Raw genomic sequence first — 20,580 nt, forward strand, 5'->3', positions numbered from 1 at the left:
AGACGCATAACGAGATAAGAGTCGACTTATCGCAAGGATTTCTTCATCTCCTTTCATCCCTACTCTTAATTTCCTCCTTCATTAAACGAAGAGTCCGACACAGTGCCCGGATGGAAAGCTGTGTGGCGTCCGAGCTCTGTCTGCTCCGTCGTCCTCCTCTTTCCCCTGAACGTCCTGTTTAACTGTTTAAGCTGATGACAGAGAATATTGCATGTTGAAAGCCCCCCCCTGCATCCCCAACACACACACACACACACACACACACACCACACACACACACACACACACACACACACTCTTGCCCAGAGCGAAAGGCCCCAGGCAGTCTCTTTCCCACTAGCCAAGGGCGATCATGCTGCTTCTATGATACTTTAACTGTGGGATGTCAGGGAACATTAGGCCTTTTAAAACACATCTCTACAGACATTACGCAGACTCACGCGTGCGCACACACACATCTTCGCTTTCCTTCAAGGCCAGAAGACTTGGCGTAAGCTTTGGGGGAAGCAAACTTTGTTGATCAGACGTTGCACAAATTCGTTTCTGACCGCGGCACCCCGCTGTGGCGCTTAACCGTATATGATGAGCGGTTGCCGCACGGCCATTCGTTTGGAGAGCAGATGTACATCACGTGACTCTTAAAAATGAAGCACTGCGAGGGTGCAAGCCTTGAGGAAATAAGACACGGTGACCTCTCGCTGCTATCGACCACTTTCAGGAGACTGGAAAAGTCCAAAGTTAAGTGAGTGTAATTGAAAGCAGTGGTAGCATACCAAGTTGCTGACATGTATCCAGCAGGAAATCCATACCACTGTCCCTCCCCTTGGATTTATTTCCTGTCTGGACTCTCTAAAATCAAATAAAAATGACCCTGAGAATCTGTTGCAGTGACTCCGGGTTGCCTTCCTGTTGCAGATGTTCGAAGAGATCTTTGCCCTTTGTCCGTTGTTACGGCGACCTGACATGAGTGTGACTTGTCATTTCTGACGAAACGCATCCAAAAAGTTTCAGACTTTTAATAATAAAGCTTCGAACATCAGGATTCAGAGGGCTCAGAATAGAAGTACTTCCTGGACCTTTGCAATAAGTCTTGTATTGGTGAAGGAGAACATATTAAGAGCAGAGCGGGGGGAATTTGCGGAGCTTTTCACAGATATTAGTATTTAATGAATTGCACATTTCCCTGGTCCTTCAAAATGTTTCAGAATGTGGGAAAAGTCTTTTTTTTTTTTTTTAGTGGACCTTCAGTGACTGCTTCCCCGATTTCATCCATCCCTTAATACATCACGTCGCAATTACAGAAACCATCAGTACTGTCGAAAAAAAAAAACCATTGCAACCAAAGAATATGTACGTATAAATCAAAATAGTCTAAAACAGCAATGAAATACTGACTGACTGCTCACATGTACCGAATACACTCATTCCTGAATAACGTGCATGAAAGATGTCATGTGTTTTGTCTGACAACAGCAACAAAGGAGAGCTCGAACCTGTTTCATTTCCGCAAAGACACGCACGCACACACAAACACACACGGGGGAAGGTCCACTGGGTGTGTGTTTGGCTGTGGGCCCACACGGTGTTAATTGGATAATGAGGTCCAAATGACAATGACAAATCCCCGGTGTTGTGACCACAATAAGGTGTCTCGCTTTAATATCACACGCCTTGGTGTAATACGGTTTGCTCGGATGAACATACACACGCCAGGCACACTTAACCCAAGCTTCGGTGACCTCACGGTAAGTATTTGTTCTCAAATGTAATCGTTTACGATTATGAGGTCTCCTGTCTCCATGGAGACGAGACATCGTATTACAATCGTGGGAATTTGTGTCCCAGCCACATAAAGAACACCTGGAACACTCAACTCAATTATTGTTTTTTTTTTTTTAATTCAATCTGGCGGTTAAGCGGTGTTTTCCCAGCAGCCAACGGGAGTTGTCGAAGTCATCATTCAAAGAGTTCAAATGCAAAGCTGTAGTTTTGGGCTCTGTTGATTGTTGGACTTTGGCTGTCCAAAGGTTTACTGTCGTCGTCTTCATGAAGGTCATCGTGATTGTGACAACGTGCCTCACAAGTTATTAACCACCACGACAAATTACAAAGAGAAGTGGAAACGAACTGGTCGGTGCTTTCTTCTTCTACTACTGCTCTTCTTGTTTGTCTGGATGCCCTTGGAGCACTATGCCGCCACCCACAGGTCAGTTTCGATATTGTGCCAAAAGTCTACATTATAACCTTCTTCTCTCCACAGACTTTTCAGTCCAAAAAAAAAAAGACTTTTCATTCCTTTCGTTCTTCTTAATCGATGTGTGCTTTCATCCAGCCAGATGCTCCGCGCACACGTCCCTTTCTTTCCACCTTCTTCCATCTCCTCTCCTTTTCCTCTCACGGGGCCATAACAGTGCGGATGATGGGCAATAATTCATGAGAATGCGAGCTGCCTCAGACACGGTCACATTAATTGGATGTCCATATTAAATGGAAAATGAGAGCCGCGGCGAGGGAAAAAGTGGATGACTGACTCTCTCGGCTGCGATTGACCTATGGGGAAGAGACGCTGCCCTTTTCCGCAGCGCTCTCCCTCACCCCAGTTTTCTCTGCTCCCGTCAGTCTGATGGATATCAAAGCATTCATTTTCTGACCCCTCACCTGGAAGCGGATTAAGCACTCTGATTCAATAGGGCTGTTAATGGGGGCGCCAAAAGTTTATGAGGATTCCCGGAAAAGGCCAGGGAAATTAGATTGTAAGCTAACAGATTTATTGCTCTGTTTCAACACATTGTAAAAAGATTATAGGACCTCGAGGCACGTCGGAGGGACAAGGGCCGTATGCGGCGCGTCTCTCGGTGTGAAGGCGAAGAGCCGGGGAAAAGAGTTGTGCTCTCATATATTCCGGACACTGACGGGGCAAAGACAAGCATGTCACCGGGCCGAAGGACGCGAACGTGCTTGGCTGTAACCTGAAGGATGTTTAGACAGCTCGCTGAGCGCCACTGCCGCTTGTGATGTGACCTGAGGTCTTCCCCCTCCCCCCTCAACACTTCCACTTTTACCTCACAATTACGAAAAAAAAAAAAAATCCGAACTGACGATGATGATACCGGCATAGGATTTGGTATTGTTGTTCTTCACATGTGTTTTAATGACAACATTTTGTGTGGAGTTTTATGTGAACGTAGGGGTGGGGGGGGGGGCATTTTTGTGTTTGGCAATCTGCTTGGTGCTACCTCCATGAGTGAAAAGAGAATCTGTTGTGTTTGGTATACAGGGCCTGAGCGTAGATCATGTGGCTGCACTGTTGTGCAGCCACCCTCTTCTAGGTGGGATGCGGCTGTGTTTATAATGAACCAATCACATTCAAAGTCCTGTTGGAAGGGAGTCGGCGCACACCTGCCACCATTTCAAGTGATGATGATGACTCCCAGATAAAATCGCCCAGGTGAAGTTTGTCAGGCTTTTGTTGACATTTCTTTTGCTTTCCAGCAGAAGGCGTAAATGTTTTGAGCTAGCACTGAGTGATTTATGAAATTGTCCATCATTTCTGAGCTGAAGTTTAATTCCAAGGGTCAAGGTGAAGAAAAACAGCCCTCAAGTATGATGTCGCCACCACCGTGCTTCAGTGCAGGTATGATGCTCTTTTTTTTTTTTTTTTTTTTTTTTTTTTTTTTACATAAATGGTGTTGTGTTTGGCCAAATGTAGCTTTTCCAATTCGGGATGGCCAAAATTGTCTTTGTTGGTTTCATCTATAGTAATATGGATAGAAGTACACGATACAACTTCCCCACATGGGTTTGGGACATTTTAAGTTTTGGCTGTGTTTGGAGGTTTTTTTTTAACTTTGTATCTGGACTTTAGAACATCTTAACTTCAAGTGGAGTTCATCACTTGACATTTAATTGTTGTTTTAGTCATCCGTCCTCCAAGACAAATATTTTGTATGCAGAATGGGTCACGGTTTATTTGGAACATAATTACAATTTGGTGTGTGAAATACTTGAGAGCATAATATGAGCAAAAATGCCCCCCCCCCATTGCTGACATGATGAAAATATAGCTTTTCACGACGCATTGCATTTGACATATTTTTCAAATATTTCCAGTTGAACTGTGGGATTGATATTGTTGAATGTTGAACACCTTTAAACTTCAGAAAGAATAGATTTTGGTCATTCACATATGAGCTGTTGAAGTTGATCGTGTGGTCATGGTATGTGTCCATAGTTCATATCTATTTCCCAAAATATTCATATTTAAATACAGTATCTTAACAATACCCTGCAAGACAGATTTTCTTTTTTTTTTTTTAAGTCACACAACTCTCCTGTCCACATTTTGTAGTTGACAATATTTATCTCCTCAATCTTTACATATCGCTAGTGGCCTGTGAGTCTCAACAGTTATGATGAACGACCGAGTATGCAGAGGCCGAACTGGAGTGTTTGCTCATCCGCTCGGGAGCAAAGTGAAACTCGGACTGGAACATGTGCGTGCGTGGCGTGCTCGAAGTTTAGATTGACTCACCGGGGTTGAAATGTCTAAGCTGCAGAGTTTGGGTTCAACCCTCCGTGCTGTTGGGATGCACGCCAGCGCTTTGGGGTCCCTTCCTCGCGTAAATTAATTTACATTTGGAGGATTTTCTCAAGATGCCGGCTTCCTGCGGAGCCGGGCGAGATCAAAGTGTCTCGTTGCGTGTGTTGGCTGATGTTTGATGTTTGCGTTGAGTGGGAATGTTGCTGACTTGTGCTTCTGTCTCTCTGCACAGCGGGTACTACGTTTTCCCGCCTTTCACATTATACCCCCCCCCCTTCAAATCCGACAAATAACATTTTTTTCCCCTCCCAGCATGGATTCTGATTCCAACTGCTGACATATTCTTAATCGTCCCCACCTGCCTAAGAAGCGCTCCATTGTGGATGATGTCTGACTCTGGAGAAGTTCAAATCCATGCGCCGAGTAAAAATTGTTTATTTGCTGTCATGAAAATCCAATTTCTGGCCTTTTACCCGGGGATGCGGCTTGCGTTAGAGTCAGTTTTTGGATTGATCAGTTACTCTTGCGAGGAAAATACTGAAATGTTTTCTGACCGCTTAGAGGAGGTGGAGATGGAGTGGAGATGACCAACACAGCGCATCACGCGCAGAACATCTCCACCCACCGTCTGGAGTCTCGCCTGCCAAAAAAATAAAAAAAGATGAATATGTTAAGGAAAATAAAGGGAAAAAAAGAGGGTAACTATTAACCACATTGTGCTTGGAAACTTTTTTTTTTTTTTTGAGGAGAGATGCTCAAATAGGGATTGATTTGGTTGTTGTGAGTCGCCCCACTTTAATCTTCCACAAGCTGATTAAAATGTTTTAAAAAGTCAAACGTACATTGAGATGGTTACTTTCGGACACATTATGTAGGCCGAGAGCAGAGGCGGGTTGGCACGTCGAGAGGAGTCAGATGAGGTGGCCCGGGCATCTGGTGAGAATGCCTCTTGGACACCTCCCTGGAGAGGTGTTCCGGGCATGTCCCACCAGCGACCCAGGACACGCTGGAGAGACGATGCCTCCCGGCTATCCTGGGAACGCTTCGGGATCCCCCGTGCAGAGCTGGAAGAAGTAGCTGGGCAGAAGGAAGTCTGGGCTTCCCCGCTAAAGCCGTTACCCCCGCGACCCAACCCTGGGTAAGCGGTAGAGTATGGATAAAATGGAAAAGTTGATTTGTTTGAAGTGGATTCTTTCAATTTGCATTGATGAAATGATGAACACGTTTGCCCGCCGTTTTTGAACATCTTCGGAGTGAGACAAGTGTTTGTGTGTTTATTGCATCCAGCGCATCAGAGCTCTGATATTCAGCTGACCTCAAAGCTAACAATCTCCCCCCCCCTTCCGCGTCTACTGTCCCCCTTTCTCTCCCTCCTGCCTCACCCCCTCCTCTCTTGTACCTGGGGCAAAGTCTTATGTAAAACACATTTATTTTTAATGGATTTTTTAATGAATTTTTTAGCTGCCTATTAATAATGCCATTAGTGGTGGCAGAGCGGCATCAGACAGCAGCTCAGCCTGCTAATCCTGCCCCGCAGCCCTGGCAAACGCCGCTAATCCAGGCCCCTGCTTCTACTCCAAGTAGGCCTCACACAGTCGTACACACACAGACCAGGCGTGTGCAAACACACGGCGGATGTATGGTTGTTCGTCTTCAAGCTGCGTGTGTTGCGCCTCTTCTTCATTGACCCGCACCACCTCGTCTTTTGCATTTGCTTTTAATCCCTCTGTCACTCTTTCTTTGCTCCCTCACCGTCCATCCTTTGCCTCCCACCTTATTATCCGGCTTTCAAACCTTCCCTTCTATTTTCAACGCCCCCCCCCCCTCGCCACCTCCCGCTTCATCTTCACATCTCTCCTGAAACGTCTTTCTTCTTCTTCTCCCCTGGGCACCCAGCAGGCCTGGCCTTGGTGCTTGACTCCTCACGGAGGCTCCTTACCTGGGGCCCCGAGTGTGCATGAACACACACACACACACACACACACACACACACACACACACACACACACACACACACATATATATCTGTGGATTCTGCAAAAATTCAGTGTTAGTCGAGCAAAGTCGGGAGCCGCCTAATAGAATTTGAGCCCGGCTCAGGGAGCACGGCAGAAAAGCTGTTAATTACTCCTGGTTTTAATGCTAATTAAATGTTTCAATTAATGGTAGGTTTGTTGCCAAAACGCGTGTCGGTAATTGGCGAATGGCAATAAGGTGTGTGTGAAGGCAATAAAGAGAGACACAAAGAGAGAAAGGGAGCGTGCTAGCTCCGAGATGTGCCAGGAGCCTGGAGCAGTGCAGCATGGGAAATTGCATTCATGAGCTGGAAAAAAGGCCTGGAACAGATTCAATACAGCTGTTTTCCATAAAAATGTTCATGGCCTCCATCAAATAGAGTGTCTGTCTGGGCTTTGCTGGTGGTGTATACTCTGTAAATACTAATGAGGGCAACCAGGGAACAATACAAACAGACAGTGTTTTAATCAACGTGGGGTCGCTATTCTCCTGTAGGAAATGCATTTTATGAGCTGAACTTAAAATGTAGAAACATATGCGATGACACCAAACATAAGGGGATTTTTTTTTTTTTTAATGAAGATAAAAGTGATTTTTAGGCAGACTGTATTTAAAGTGGGCACAGTACAGATGATTTTTTTTCTCACTTGCCCAAAAAAAAAAAAAACCTTTCTGATTACTGCAGTGAAAATTGGAAAAAAAAAATTTATATCATGAAACCTTTGACTCAATGTTTGTTGAAGATCATTTAAAGTGCAAAAAGAAGTTAACACAACGGGGAAGCTTTCAAAATGGTGAAAAATTGAGACACCTTTCGGGGAATAGTCTTTAAACACGCCTCTCTAGACTCTTACCTGTCAATCAAATTAGAATGTGTTCTGATGTCTGTCGTCATATGCGGTATTGCCTGCATTGCGCAGTCTGTCCTAGCTGTTATTCACCGGTTTTTATAATTCACTTTAAAGTAGCTCATCCTACTTGCACTTTTTTTTTTTTTTTAATGAACTTTGGAGACTTTCACCGTTTGACCGTAGCTGTTGACAGTCTGCCTTTTAGTCTTGATTGACTATACAGTGGAACCCTGAAGGCGCACAGTATAGACTGAGATGTTGAGATGTTGCCATCATCAACCTTTCTGTTAGTTGGCACAACAGGAGAGGGAAGAAGGGAGGAAGGAGGAGAAAAAGTTTGTTCCATATGTCAGAGAGGTGATCGAGTTGTTTTTTTCGGTGGTGGTTTGCCCTGCTTTTACTTTCCAAGCTGGTATTCTCATAAAAAAAAAAAAAAAAAATCCAGTAGACTTGCCCAACCAGCACTGTTCGTCCTCGTCAAAGTTTAACTTGTAAACAAACTTATCACATCAACAAGCATCCCATGGTATTCAATAGGTGGACTTTTTTTTTCTCTCAAAATATTTGGCTTGTTAGGTTCATATTTTGGGGCTGGCCGGTTGTCTCATTAAAAGTTTAGTCAGCGCCTGAAAAACAAAAAAAAACTTTTGCAGTTGCCAGAATTCTCGGCGTTCAGTCTCTTAGCAAGACCAATGTGTGATGTTGAAAACCTCAGACTGAGAAGCAAGCGACATTTCAACAGCTGTTTTGTCAGTCCGCGTTTGGATGGTTGTGTATGCGTACTGTGAGGAATTTTCTCCACCAACAGTCTTGCTCCCGTCACGCGTGGTAGGTTAATTGCAAACTCTTAATGAGCCGTACTGGTCAGTCATGGCCTTTGAACACACATGCGGATAGGATTTCTCAAACAATACTACCGGTGATGCCAGTAAAGCATAACTTTAAATCATCACATTAGCGTCTTCAGAAAATGAACACGAGTCAATGTAAGGTGTGTGTGTGTGTGTGTGTATAAAACCCTCATGCGTGTGTGTGTGTGTGTGTCCTGAGGCATCGAGGATAAGGATGTGAAATTCCAGATCAGCGTTTCAGTGCTGGAGCCCGTAGGCCGCTGTCAATCCTGCTGACACACACACATACACGGACGCCAACGCTCGGCTCTCTTGGAGTTTCCGGCCCGCATTAGCATAATTAAGTCATTTGTTGTGGTTGCGCCTCATAAAATCATTGAATTATTCAATACCAACAATATCAGCGGATAGATAAACCTGTGCGTTTATGTGCGTGTCACTATGCGGGGCAACAACAGCTCATCATCCACCCGCAGCGCCTCGCTCCCCTGGCAGTGATCTGCCAGGTTGGCATCCCGCAGATGAATCTGTTGCCATGGAAGCAGCGTGATATGACAGAACATTGTGTGCCTAAACGGTCAGTCGCACAAATGCCGACTCAACAGAGTAGATCGACTCAAGTCAAAGGCTAAGTTGGAAATTCGAGCGAATGTTTTCTGTATCGTGATGTCAGCACACCTCAGGACAACTCAGTGCAGCGAGTCTCAAAGATAAATAGTTGGATTTACTCCAAAGTGGGCGTCACCTTATTTCTTATATCCTAATTTAAGAGAGCCGTTTTGACTTTGCGTCGCAGCTCCTTTGAATTCGACTGTCCGTTTGTAGCAAGAGAAGTGCAGTCGTCTCATGTGAAGCTCTCCGGAAACTTGGAATGAATCGTTTTTCACCTGTTTCAAGCTAGAAACTGTCACGGAAGTCATCTCTCGTCCATTAAGGTAACTACAAGAGCACAACGCAACGAGGTGAGGTAAAATCCAAAGGTTGTCAGCCGAAGATGACCAAAAAAAAAATAAAAATCTGCATGTCATTAGAGGACACCTCCAGAGGAAGCCACTGATCCCCCCCACCCCTTCAAAAGAAAAAATATTCCTCCAGGTTGGCAGTGTACAAAAGAGCATCTGCAAGTTCCACAGCGCTAATGGCAAATATTCATGAAATGTGTCTTCTGCATACAATGACATCAGCAGTGAACACAGCAAACACACGCTGTTTGTATTACTGCAGCACGGCGTGACTTCGAGGCCGGGGAACAGTTCACCAGACGGAAACCCCTCCCCGCACACAAATGGAAAAAAATAAAAATCTGTTGTGAGCTGCCATTTTAAGGAAACGGCAACAATAAAGGGGGGGGGGTGAAAAAAAAAGTTTAGCAGCAAAAACTAATAATTGCAAAGCAGCCAATTAAATTGTGCGGGTGAGATGAAACCACTCATATTTCCCCTGGTAATTTCATGCTCTAAACTCGCTTCCGTGCGCACATAAAAAGAGCAGAGAAAATATAATTTCAGAAGCTGACAGAACTCATTGTTCGTGGAATTTTAAATTCAAAAAAAGTTAATAAAGGCGAGTGTGAGACGAAGGGAATTTGCATTTCTCAGATTAACAGCATGTAGAGCAGCGGCGGCGCGCGCAGCCTCGGGTCATCATTTAAGAAACCTTTGCATATTTTATTTAAGAGTGGCCCGGTTTGGAGCGTAATAAGACAGACAGATAATGATTAGAAGGTCGGGCCTGCGGGGCACAACCGGGCCGGGCGCTGCAACGCTCTGCTACCCAACACACACACGCCCGTGCACAAAGCGCAGGCGAGCCTGCGCTGGCTCCTCTAATTGGCTCCTGATGGTTTATGAAATGTTTTCCAAAGGTTTTGAAATTGTTGTTGCCTTTATTGCTTTCATTATTTTAATGCGGGTTCCAGCCTCTGAGTAGCAGTTTCGCTCAAAGCCACCAAGTTTTGCTATTGTGCGCATTTTTAATCAACGCAAACCGGTCGGGAGATTTTTGGAGCGGGCTACAATGCTAATAGCCCACGGGGACAACTGTCATTCTATAGTTTAGCTTTGGTGTCAACGTGTACAGGAGGACAGCCACCATTCAAGACGTGCAGCGCCGTATATTAAAAAAAAAAAAAAAAACATTTCCTTGATGGGAATATACAGTCTGTCATTCACCTCAGTACTAAATTAAGGCTGCTTTAATTGAATGAAATCAGATTATTCATCAGACCGGCAGATCTGAGAGGAGGTTTGCGCTGCTGTGGGAGTGATCACGGCCAACTTTAATCATGGCCAATCGAAGCGGCTCCTCTCGTTTCCTTTATAAAGCCAATCGCACACTTGCATCTCAACATAGTAGAGTGCATGTGTGGTTGTTGAAATGGGTGTCAAGAAAACAACACCTGCTTCATTTTGATGGTCAGTAATTCTTTGTGTGGTTGTACTGGAGTATTACTACTTTGAACGTACGCACAAAGTGTACCGCTTTTAACTGCCTTTTCAGTCTCCAGTTTCAGTCTCGAGGTTTTACCAAAAGTTTTTAAATAGAGTTGAATTCTAAGACTTGGGTTTGAGAGCTTCCATCGCATTTCATGTTGACAGTGAATCTGAATTTACGACCTTAGATCACCAGCCTGAAAACTACATGCAAAACTTTTTTTAAAGATAGCCTTGAGCAGTGTACGACGCCACTGGATTCTAAGAGAAACTTGACTTGTCATGCCGTCTTCAACTTCCCCCAACTCTGCATTCGCTCATCATATCAGCCGTTATTAAAGAAAAATGTGAAATTCTCTCTTTGACGTTGTGAATGGCGGCACCTTTTGTGCTGTTGCTTTAACTTCCACTATCAAGATAAGAGGGGGAGCAACGCAATCACTTTTGTTGTACCTACAAAGTCAAGTCACCAATTAAGAATGGCGTCATTTGGACGGAAAACAGAGATTGATTCTTCTTTTGTGCGATGCTTTCTTTTTGTACCGTCTATCTGTAGCCCCGAAACTATGCATCTTTTTGATCTGTTGCACTCGCAAGTGTGTGTGTGTGTGTGTGTGTGTGTGTGTGTGTGTGTGTGTGTGTGTTTTTGTGTGTTTCCGAGGCCTTGGGGCTGTCGGAGCATCGCTAGTATCTCACAGGCCCCCTCCGCGGGATTGGGGTCTTATTATGTGAGAAGGTAAAGTCATTTCTCAGCTCCATCACTGTTCTACTCAAGTGTGCGTGCGTGCGTGCGTGCGTGCGTGCGTGCGTGCGTGTGTGTGTGTGTGTGTGTGTGTGTTTGTGTGCGCACATCAAAGCAGTGCAAAGAGATGAGCCCGATAGTATTTCTCTGATTAATTTAGTCATTTGGGACACTGTGTTAACTGGATTACATTCAGATGTGTTGATATGACCACATGGCCCTGGGATCTGTGTATGTGTGTGTGTGCGTGTGTGTGTGTGTGTGTGTATTTAATAATTATCCAAAACCGCAGTGGAAAATATCCTCTTGTGAGGTCGACAAATGAAAACCGAAGAGGAGTTTGGAAATTTCTAGTCACAAGTGATGCCGCCGTCTGTCGTCAAGCTTTAAGGAGGGAAGAAATGTGTTTAGAATTACACGACTACATTCACAACCCTACCGTTAAAAAAACAAAAAAAACAAAAAACAAAAATAAAACCACTTTGTTGGACAAGATATCTGCAACTAGCATAATCCTGCTAAGATGTCGCTAATACATTGTTAAAAAGATGACACATGAGGGATGCTAAGCATGATATTGACGCAAACCTGCCATGTCACTCGTGACATGGCGTCGCTACGAAAATGAACATGGAAGTATTTCTCTTCAAATGTGCTGTGGCCACCAAATGCAAGTTTGAGAGAGTGTGTGCAGTCAAGATGCATTCTGAAAGACAAGCGAGCTCGGCGGATAGCGCTGGGCAGAGAGACACCCGCGAGAGAGAGAGAGAGAGAGTGAAGAAGAAGAGCACACAAGCGAGAGAGATGGCTAAGTGGCCAGAGGGCAGTGAGCATTAGAGTAAGAGCCTGATTGGCTCTGACCTTCCTCACAGCCAGCTGTCAGCCTCTTAGATACACACACACACACACACACACACACACACACACACACACACACACACACACACACACACACACACACACAGCCTGTTACGGCCCTGCAGGCTCTGATTACCATATCAGCACAGTCTCATTTGCATAAATCCCAGCACTCTTAATTAGGCTCCATCTCTCTCTTCCTCTCTTTACCTCACTCTCGTTTTCTACTCTTTTTTTTTTTTTCCTTCCCCTCACCAGTTCTTCCGCTCTTCGCTCGCAGATATGGGCTGGGGTTTAGGGTTAGAATTAGTAGATAGGAGGGTCCATGACTCCCAATTAGTTTAGCGCTGATTAGCCTAATGACAATTTCACTTCATCAACATGCATTAGCAGAGTGTATTTTTTTTTAACAGTGCCCCATTCATATAAACATTGTATGGTCCGACTTTCCTCTTCTTTCAGCTTCCTGCACTTTAGCGCCTCTGTACAGATCAGAGGCCGCAGGCGCTTGCGTTATCGGGTTGTCTAGCCATTCGTCTGCCTGTCCGTCCCATTCGAGTGCATGCATATCTTCGCACCACCTGAAGGTATTTTTGCCCAAATTTGACACAAACTCACCCTTGTGACCCGCTGATGAACTAAATAGATTTTAGTGGTCAAAGGTGAAATGTCAAGGTCACCGTGGCCTCGCATTCTACCATATTCTTATGAATATCTACCAGAAGGGAATTTTATTGTATCTGGCTCTCGAATTCGATTGGACTGAAACATGAACCGATTAGAATTCAAGGTCACAGGTCAAAGTGACTGTAACCTTATTTTGCATTTTTGGCCTAAAATATTCTAACTCGGGCTATGTCAAAGAAATCATACGGATGTACAGCGTGTTATGACATTTTATATCGACGCGGTTGAAGGTCAACGACTGAATACATGTTGTGGGTGTCAAGAACTATTTCAATGTTTGGGTAGAATCTTGAAATTAATAAGTCTTAAAATTTAGAAAGTGATCAAAACTTCAAGTATAATATGAACAAAAAAATTATATATACATATAAATAATGGGACATATCTAAAAAACTCAGAAAGGTTGTCTTAGTTTTACTATAATTTTTTTTTTAAAAACGTCCTTAAACATTACTGAAAAATAAAAAAATGCACTTCCAATGGACTGTTTTTTTTTTGTTAAGTGGAGTTGTTGGCCTCTACTGAGCGTAATTATTTAAGTAACTCGTCATCTTAGTTCTAAAATCAAATCTGTAAAGTAAATAAATTACTTTTAAAACAAACTAATCATTGAAGTAACTACCGTTAAGTTCCTCTTCAAGGTGACAGCGGCAACAGTGACCATTTTAATTCCTCTTGGTATCGCACTCTCGGTTGACCGTATCGATGCTATGCTTGTCCGCCTTGTTGTCGTAAATCTAAACTGCACTTTTATTTTGAGGCGGCTTATCTCAGACCACGTTTCGAATTCAATTTCTATTACTGCCGAAACTGTGGTTGTTGGTGCATTTAGTGTGAATTGATCCTGTTCCAGCAGTACAAAAGTTAGATCCCGTATGTGAACCACCCCACTCTCACTTGTTGTAGTTTTTGTTGTTTAGTAACAAAGCACGGTTGGGGAAACAAATGAAAAGGGCCTTGGCTCCTCTCTGGGCCTGAGGCAATCACGATCTACAGGCCCCCGGTATGTCTGCCAGAGGGCTTGTTACGTCACCTGTGAAAACTGACGTGCACTAAGGAACCAAGCTGTTGGGTTAACTTATGGCCAAAGATGCTCCGCCGCGACGTTGACATTATTCTGAACAAAGATTCACAAGCAGATGGTTTTTAGGGGTTCCAAGTGGTACCAGAGGGCGCTCTGGGAGACTGTTGAACCCCCCCAAAAAAACACTGCATTCTGTATGTGTGTGTATGCCATATGTGTGTGTTGTCAGGGGGAGGTGTGTAGGGGGGTTAAACACAGCTATATTCTGTAGATAACAGGATTAGCTGGGAAGCGGATAAAAAGTTAGCATTTCCTGCCTGCGGCACTCTCTCCTCTCCTCTCTTTAATCCTGCAGCTTTGATGTCCCTGCTCCCATCAGGTATCTGGGCTGCTCTGGCCCCGGGGCCCTGGGGCCTCCAAATGCTCAGACACTGTGTGTGTGGGTGTGTGGGTGTGTGTGTGTGTGTGTGTGTGTGTGTGGATATGGGTGTGGATGGTGTGCCTGTTTTATGGATGTGTGTGTGTGTGTTTGTTGGGCGTCCTCATTAGTTCTGCCCGTTTTCTAAAGTTGGCTTCATGGGATGAAATCTGCTGTTCGGCCTCTTTGCCAGAGATCTGCTTACTGTTTACAGCCTGCGCTCTTTCCGCCTCGCTCTGACCCGGCGCAAAACTGCTGACCAGGCATCTTCTTCCCGGCATGAAAAATTTAAGCCATTAAAAAAAAAATAAAAATAAGAAGCAAGGCGCACATGCACAAAATAGACGAAAGACAAGTTATATGGGACATTTCTGTTAATTGCTACTGATATAAATAGGGAAAGGGGTTAAGGGAAAACAATGAAATGTCAAGAATTTTTTTTTCTTTTTCTAGAATTAAGTCGTGTGTGCGTATGCATGTGCGCGCGTGTGTCTTTTCCAGCCGTGGACGGCAGGAAGAGAAAAAAAAATCTTCCCAATCCATCACTCAAAAATGACTATTTTTTTCAAGCTACGCCAAACTCCCTTTTCAATGGGAAAACTTTGACCATTTCTTTTCAAATGGCTTATTGATCACTGTCAGGGTGCCAAGTGTGATTTTTAGCTCAAGTCCTGCTAATTAAGATCAAACTTCTCCTTGTGTTGCAAATAGCTATCTGTGTCGCTGTTAAGTGCTCAAACTTCAGCCCTGGAGATTTTGCTTTGAGTTATGTTTCCAATCAGTGCTGTGTCTTGTTCAATGGGCTTCATTCCTTTTAATAACTTTTTTGCCACAACTTGAGACACTTTTGTATTGATCGTGTGCAGTAGTGTACATTTTCACATTGACTATACAGTGGAACCCTGAAGGCGCACAGTATAGACTGAGATGTTGAGATGTTGCCATCATCAACCTTTCTTTGTAGTACTGGCAACATTTTAAAAATTGAAAGAGGAAGTTAAATGCTGACATGATGATGGTCTCGTTTTTTTTTTTTTGTGAGTGGCTTTAATTTGCACATCACATGTGTTACGTTTGCAAAGGTTTACCACATTAGGTGCATTCAAAATCTCCTGCACATACAATTTATTTTTCTTAGTCACTTTGCATGGCAACTTTTCGATCCCGTTCACGTAACATCATTTCGGAGCTGCGGCGTGAAAGTTTAAGAGCACCCGTCTGTTGTCATGTCAGGCCGGGCTCCCCGGATGGAGCAACTCGGAGGGGATAAGGAATTGAGTGTAGAAATGGGCGAGTCTAATTAAAACGGTGAAAATAATTACTGATACAGGCTGACAGACAGCCTCGCCCTCAGACATCCTCAGTAATTAGTTAATTAACCAAACGCAAATTAGCGGCGAGAATTTGTCAGCCGAACTTAATGGAGAAGATGGTGAGCCCTCCTCTCGCTTTTTACTTCGACAACCCCTTCCCCACAACAGCCTTCGTTATCTGCTTGTTTGTTTGGATGTTTTGTGTGTCAAACTATAATGGACCCCCCCCCCCCTTCCAAATAGACCACATCCGTTTTGCTTGTCTTTTATCACCAATTTGCACGCCAGTAACATCATGGTAGGTAATATATTTATGGCCAAGTCAATTCATTCACATTAAATATGCTTTCACGATAACGAGGCTAGAATGTTCCCAAGTTTCGCCGAACAGGAACAAATTGAGTCACTGCTGCCATCTGTTCCTCTTCCAACGCCGCAATGTAAAATTAATGAATTGCGTAATTTTAAGTGAGTGAGGAAAATACCTCTAAAAAAAAAAATTGGGGAAATGGACTTGTTGCTTGTATACAAATAGATGGATCTCTGCAGTGCCTGTCCGCCCTTTTAAAGGTGAAATCAACCAACCAACCAATCTGTCTCGATGTGAAAATATCTGTGAGTGGGCTTTTTTGAATGTGGCCATTTTGTGATGTAATTGGATCTCTGCAGTGCCTATCCGCCCTTTTAAAGGTGAAATCAACCAAATTATCTGTCTCGATGTGAAAATATCTGTGAGTGGGCTTTTTTGAATGTGGCCATTTTGTGATGTAACACTTGGGGCAAATTTGCTTTAAAAAATGCCCCCCTGCAGTGCACATGTGATTCAAAACGGCTAAGCTAATTGGGAGGAAGAGCGGCAATTTTCAAGCCCACTAGCTCCCAGGCTAGCAAGTTAGGGGGACTAGCAGGCCGATAATGCAAACATACAGAATCAATTTCCGCTCTCCACCATAGCTATGGGCCAATTAAAAAGTTTTGCGATAACTGTGACCTATCACATAAACGTATCAGTCACTTGACTCGTCAATTACTTGAAGCGCAGGATTCCCAGCAACTGACAATGGATGAAACTTTAAAAATGGCGCTAAACCTAAATTGGCAAAAATTAGAAAATGTGACTGCAAAAACAAATTGCTGTTACACTATATCCTTCGGGATATACGTAGGGGGTACAGTATGTTTAATTGGCCTTGAGATTCATGAGGCTGTCCTTGGAAAAATATCTCTCGTGTCTCTAAAAAGTTTGCGAACCCTTAGCTTCGAGTGTCAGGCATTTAAATCATGTTCATACATGTTGCATATCAACAGACGCAAGCTCAACTAAACAAGACAAGTGACAAGTATGCATATCCGGCATGAGTAAATTGATACATCGCATGTATAAAAAGTTTTGTCAGCGAGCATTTGAACAGGCACGTGCAAGGTGTGTTTGTTTGTGCTGGGGTGTGTGCTGGTGTGCTGGTGCCTTGAGCGATAGAAGAAATATGCACATTGAGGTCAAAGCTGTCAATCAAGCCCAATCCGTTCTTTCGTGTGTGTGCGTGTGTGCGCACACACGTGGAATGACTCATAAGAGTAACCTATTGTTGCCACTGGAAATGTTTTCGCTCTATTAGCGCCATTGTCTTTCAGTTGTCGACGCGCTGGAGTTGCCAAGTTCTTGGCACACTTTGTTTCACATATTTCAGTCAACCTTCAGAATAACAGTTTTTGTACTTGACCCCCCCCCCCCACACCCCCCCAAAAAAAATGCCCTTCAGCATTGTTTTCATTCCCGAGCATGGACTTAATAACTGTCAGTGTGCCGGCATAGTAAATGATAAATCTTTCATCGATGGGTCTTCTCATCACCAACGATAACTTTCTCGATCATTTCACTAGTGACCCCTCAATTAAATATTAAAAATAGTGTGTCGTCCGCTCGAAAGCCCCTTTTTCAAGTGGCCGTTTGAGTCTGGTCGACCCACAGGCCAGTAAACAGAGCTACGGCGCCATCAGCAGAGACCGGTAGCATTTTTCTGGGTTGCGCTGCTCTTGTCGTCGCTAAACAGACTTAAAGAGTCGACTCGAGCAGGCTAAAACGCGTCAGCGGCGATGTTCCCATCAAAGTTAATGGAAAGCATAGAAAAGCGTTTAGCTGAATTTCTGAGTTTGTAAGTACAGTACATGTCTTTCTTAAATATTTTTTGAAGTCACAAATTATAAAAAAAAAAAAAAAAAAATCATGGGAACAATTGAACTTTATTTTATGGTACACATACAAAAAAAAAGATTCTCATTGAAGCCCAGTAGTTTCCACTGCTGCCATCTAAGACCACGTCATAATTTTAGTTTTGCCCGTATTTGGTGTTCCACCCGACCGTGATGCCATATTTCCTTGGACTTGGAGAAGCATCCACGCCGGACCGTGCCTATTTTGACCCGCCGCCGCATCCGGCCTGGCCGCTTACTTTGTTTCTACTGGCTACGCTGCGCCCGACTTTGCCCTCGTGTCGAAGAGATGACGGGACCCGCAGGCCACTTTTCTCCTTCCCTTGGACACCCTCCCCGCACCCTTGTCTTGTGGTATTCCTCGGGTGTCCGCGCCACGTGTCCTGTGGTGTAGCTCCTTAAGAGAAGTGTACGTTTTGGTTATGGTCAGTGACATGCAAAAACACTGTGGGGGCCTAACAGAATGTGAGCACTGTCAGAATCAATTAGAGCCATACGTGTTGTTGCGTACGCGTGTATGTGTGTGTGTGTGTGTGTGTGTGTGTGTGTGTGTGTGTGTGTGTGTGTGTGTGTGTGTGTATGTTTGGCTACTTGACTGGTGGGGAGACACCAGTACAGATGGAGGCTTCAGATGCGATGAGCGTCACGGTAGGGCCTCCTCCTGTCCTCTTTGGTTGACATCAAGAAAATTTGTTGGTTGGGGTGTTGTTGTCCGAGGAGCCCTTTGGCCACACCAGTGTCCCCCTTTTGTCCCCTCGTCTCACACTCAGCCAAAGTGGATCTTGCGCCCGATTATTGAAAATGTCTCCAGCGATGCCTTCATAAACGCTGAAAACATTGCGAGAAGATAAAAATTGATGGCCGAGTCGCACGGTTGTGAGTCTGATCCTCACTTGACATTATTATCATGGAGCTATCATTTAATTCATCCCGTGACCGAATATGTCCATTTCTGACTAATTGCATTGCAATTCTCTTGTGAGAAACCACAGTTTTATAATTTCTGTGCATTCAAACTGAAGTGGACTGGTGGCTGGATCTCTGTCTAGCTTTAGTACACACACACACACACACACACACACACACACACACACACACACACACACAGAGTATTAGAAGTGTTATGAGGCTGGGCTTGATGCTATAGGGGCAGATGGTTGGTTCATGGCCTTGCTCACTCGATCAGACTAGGCATTTTGTTCAGACACCGAGCAGAGACCTCCATTGCCCTGAGGCAATTTCTCTCTCTCTCTCTCTCTCTCTCTCTCTCTCTCTCTCTCTCTCTCTCTCTCTCTATTTTTTTCACGCAGTCTGTGAGCCAAAGATGAATTCCTATTATAGCTGAAACACAGCAGATAATACACTGTCTCTTCTCCCCCTCATCATCTTCTTCGATAACAAATGATCGGACGTGCTCCCCCGTGCTCTTATCTCGCCGGAGTTGTTGTTGCCAAATCCGTGGTCACGCTTTTACCTGTTTGCGACGCATTTACATTATCGTGCGGAAGGACATACCAGAATGAAACTAGATTCTGCGATCTGATGGGATTTTTTTTTTTTTTTTTTTTGTTTCCCAGGTTAAATTGATCTGACACAGACCCGGTTGAAGGCAAACGTCGGCCTCGAAATGTTGACGTGTTGTGCAAGTTTCCCCAAACTTTTCTACGCTCATAAATCAACTCCGGAATGAACTCGACTCAAATGTTCTCTCATGAGATTGCAATACAATCAATCGACAATAAATGTGCCGTTCATGAATTATGATAAATTAGAGTTGTTCTAGCCAATACGCTAACATTCAGTGCTGCGTTATCCTCTCTGGCTCCAAATGTTTGAATGCCAGACATAACTAGGCAATATTAAGGCAAGAAGAAAGATATTTACCGAGACTAATCAAGCCAAAGCCTCGCGGAAGCGTTTCTCCCTTCAAATCAACAGCCGACTCCTTAACCTAAAACATAAACTAATGGCCAGAGAGCGCTTGTGTTTGCTCCCGCATCCCCAGCGACACGCCTCAGTGCACAAGCGCTCTGTTTATTTAAAAGGAGGGATTAAGAGGAAGCGTGCAAATGTTTCTTTTGAAAGTAAATCAATTCATAACGCCAGCAGGCTTTCAGGGGTATTTAACGAGGTCAATCAATTAAGCGCGGCTTCAAACATTTTCATGCTAAGACTGTAAACTGAAAAGCGGTTTTGATTGCTCTTAACGGTCGTAGCCTTGCCGTGATGGCCTAGTTGTTATTTTTAAGTACCGTCATTTGTGTCGGGCGCGTTAGGTTTCTTTGCACTGTGTGACACCCAAATGTGTTCCCAGTCAAAAGTATTCAAATAGTTGCTTTGCATTATTGGCAAATCATTGTCATGTTTTGAGGTTTACTTCCCGACTAAATGGACTCGCCCTTTGGTGGGACGAAAATACTTCAGTCCACTCTTTTGGGGTGTGCTCATTTATTTCATGTGGGTTTCTGTTATCTCTGACCTCTCGTGAATTTTTCGTATCCCCCGTTTATTTGTCTGTAATTGCTCTGACCCAAGCATGCCTCGAACAATAGCCACGCCTTATGACAACCGGTTCTCAAGGGACGATATGTGGGCTGGATGAATATTGCGCAAGGTGTGGAGGTTGCTGGGCCTCAG

The sequence above is a fragment of the Hippocampus comes genome, unplaced genomic scaffold (genome assembly GCF_001891065.2).
Source record: "Hippocampus comes isolate QL1 unplaced genomic scaffold, H_comes_QL1_v1.1 scaffold174, whole genome shotgun sequence".
NCBI lineage: Eukaryota > Metazoa > Chordata > Actinopteri > Syngnathiformes > Syngnathidae > Hippocampus > Hippocampus comes.